Source organism: Bubalus kerabau, chromosome 10, assembly GCF_029407905.1.
Source record: "Bubalus kerabau isolate K-KA32 ecotype Philippines breed swamp buffalo chromosome 10, PCC_UOA_SB_1v2, whole genome shotgun sequence".
Taxonomy (NCBI): Eukaryota; Metazoa; Chordata; class Mammalia; order Artiodactyla; family Bovidae; genus Bubalus; species Bubalus kerabau.
Window position 1 is genome coordinate 68,941,744 of NC_073633.1, and position 3,467 is coordinate 68,945,210.

Sequence of the window (3,467 nt, forward strand, 5' to 3'; positions counted from 1 at the left end):
TGTTGAAGCCTGGCTTGGAGAATTTTGAGCATTACTTTGCTAGTGTATGAGATGAGTGCAATTGTGTGGTGCTTTGAACATTCTTTGGCATTGCCTTTCTTTGGGATTGGAATGAAAGCTGACCTTATCCATTGTATTGGGTTGGCCAAAATGTTCCTTTCGGTTTGTCTCTAAGATGGTACAGAAAAATCCAAACGAACTTTTTGGCCAGCCCAAACTTCCTCAGACTCAGCCTGCCATCATCACAAGTATCTTCTATCTCCAAGATCAGCTGCATCAAGATGGCTTACCATCTATACCACGTTGATGAAAACACCTGCTAACCAAGCAGATTAATACATTCAAAGCAGGAACTCTCATCATCCTTGTTGTCCACTAACAGCCTCAGTTCATAGCACCTTCTTGCACGCTGCCAAGTCAGTGAATGACTCTCAGGTAAGCAAGGTTCTTCAAGACAAGCCAATAAAGAATAAATAAAGCCATCATCCCAATTCTGTAAAAAAGTCTGTTTCTCCAAACCAGTTACGCACTAGTTATTAGTTAACAAGTAACTAGTTACTGCTACTTCTTCATTCTTCTAACAGTATGAAGCAACGGAAGAAAACCAATCTGTGTATAATCTATCCTAAGACTTTCATTTTTAGCTGATCCAACAGCCCCTTCTGCACCTAACATTTCACCCAGACAAAATTTTTTACAACTCTCTTCATCTTCAGATTTTGGAAGAGTGTATATTTATCCCAGGAAACAGGAAATGAATACTTATTTTACATATTTTAAAGGCTTGATTCTGTTACTAATCAGCTGCTGAGATTTCCAGTGACAGTCTGTCCATACAGTCTTGAACAATTGAAAACTGCCACTTGTTGCTGTTGCCTCTGAAGTTTAGGGAATGATCCTTCAGGAGAAGGTTTTTATTCTGAAAGGGAAACGGCCACACTTTGCTTCCTTTTCAAATTCTTTGGGTCATTGTGAGTTACCACATCTCGGTATAGAGCTGCTTCAATCTAGACTGACCTCAGGGATTCTTGAGGTATCCTTGGGGGCACAGAGGGACCTAAATTTTCTGTCAAATTGCAGGGCTCCGCTGACAATAGCCTGGATATCAGCTCTTCCACTGTGGACTCCACTGGTACCTATGCCATGGTTTTCAACTTGGCCAACTTGGCCAGTCCTGCTCAGCACATGTGCCAAGTCTAGGTTGGTCACTGCACAGGCTCACAAATAGATACTTTTGGCCAAGACCTGAGCAAGAAGAAGGCCCTAGTGGCTAACTTATGTGTGAGTAAACCTGTTGATTGTATCAAAGTTAAAGCTCCAGTGGTGTATTGAAAATGGTCAGTTTCGTTCCTTGAGGAGGTGGTGATCAACATCCCCCAAAACTATTTACATCTTTAATGGGTTCAACCCTAATCAATTTTTTCTACAGTTCACTCATTGTCAGAAGTAAATATTTTCTTCCAGATCATGTGATTTATCACTGGAAAACAATGTAGGAATCTTTTAATTCTACTCCTTCATTTCACAGATGAGAAATCATGTGTACAGCTCAGTGATGCATAAAATTATAGACTGGCCTAGAGTCTAAGTCTCAGGATAAGAAGTCTGATTCATATTCTATCTATGACATGCTACATGCCACAAACACACACCCATCATCCTCATTCACAAGGTAATTTTAAGTCTGATATTCTGCATCTGGTATATCCTATCCATACCCTTCCCACATTAATAGTTTTAACTTATGCCCTTTCTGTAGCTTTTGAGGATAGTTGACACTCATGAATGTCAATGGAAATGACATTCCTCTTGATTAAGGACTTGTATTTGCAGACCTCTAAGTTTTATTTTATCTTAGGATCTAGTTTTACTAGCATGGCAATCTCTCTCTCTTTTGCTTATTTAGTTACCTTTCTTTCTCTATTCTTACATCTTTCTTAAGGGGCAATATAAAGACTTGTCTTTTATGGTTTTCAGTCCAGTGCCCTACTCCCACATCCCCATCCCTCCCCTGACTTTATATATTATACACACATGCTTGTTTACATATAATATTGTGCTGATATACTGGATGTAACAGTACATTAGAATTAGTCCTCTATGGCTCCTTAAATTAAGCCTAGTGGATCCAATTAGAATTTGATGCTACTTTAGTAAAGCTGTGCTTAAAATTACTGTACTGATGAAAGTCTCATAATTACCTTTGGGAGCATCTTCTATTTGTGACTGGACTACTCATGAAATCCTGAGCAATTGCCAGACCTACAGGTCCCTTCAGGGAAAAGCTGCCAAGGCAGATTGCTATGCAAAAGTAGCCAAGTTTTTTGGAATGTGACTTTAAGAATCCGGTTACAACTGATTGAACCAAGGATTGTTAGTCAAAGGAATATATTTACTGACTTAACATTGGACTAGCAACCTATAAGATGGCCAGTGAGGTTTCTCTATATTTTTTAGTTAATAGTAAGATCTTTTGTCTAGAAGGGAGTTAACATAAGATACACCAGTAGGGGTGGTAGATACCAATATTAGAGAGAAAATAAAGTGGAAAAATAAAATAAATAACCTATTTGTCCCAAACATTTTGTCTTCCAAGACATGATGGTCAAGTAGGAAATATTTGGGTTTTAGAGTTAGGTAGATTTGGATTCAAATATTTCATATTCTCTTTGAGTCTCAACTTCCTTCTTTTAAAAATGGGAATAGTAATAACTTCTTCAAAATATCATTAAAAATATTAAATGATAAAGTGTTAAAAGACAGAACATTATATATATCAAATAGACAAATATCCAACAAATGGCAGCAAATAAGGGAATATCTCATGAATTGCTTGAACAGATTAAATGAGGTAACATGTGCTATGCTCCAGACACAGCATAGGCATCTATTTATAGTAAATGTTCCTTCTGTCCCATGTGATTCCAGGAAGTATAAAGACTTCCTTTAAATATCAAAGTAGATTTGAATTTCTGGTCTTCATTTGTTCATGTACTCAAGAAATGTTTAGTGAGAATCTACCATATGCCAGACTAGAATAGAAAGATAAATCAGAAAGAGTTCTTGATAACTGAAAGTGCATAGCATGGATTTCAGAGAGACAGGAAATTAGGCAAATGACATTTTAATGTGGCGAGTGCTATAACAGGGTATTCTGGTAGTATGCATGGTTATCCAAATTTTTGAAGATTAAAATCAATACATCAAGAGGCATAAATTCCTCTCCCAGAAACCAATTGGAAGGGTATACAATGCCTGGAAATGCAAACCGGCTACTGCATGTAAGAGGTACATAAAAGAAAGCTACAGTGTCTGTGAATGCTGAGAAGAGAGGAAACATATCTGGTTAGCAAAATTCAAAGGAGATGCCCATCAACAAGAAAACAAAAGCTTTCTTCCAACACCATCTGGCAAAAGAAAGGTCTGAGTTAATAGTAAAATAGCATCTTGTGCATTATAGCTTCTAT

The 3,467-nt window shown here is 37.5% G+C and overlaps 1 pseudogene; it reads right to left on the reverse strand.

The window, feature by feature from the left end:
• Positions 1 to 276: 276 nt before the first annotated feature.
• Positions 277 to 1,145, reverse strand: LOC129620609 (gem-associated protein 2-like; annotated as a pseudogene).
• Between the last annotated feature and the right edge of the window lie 2,322 nt (positions 1,146 to 3,467).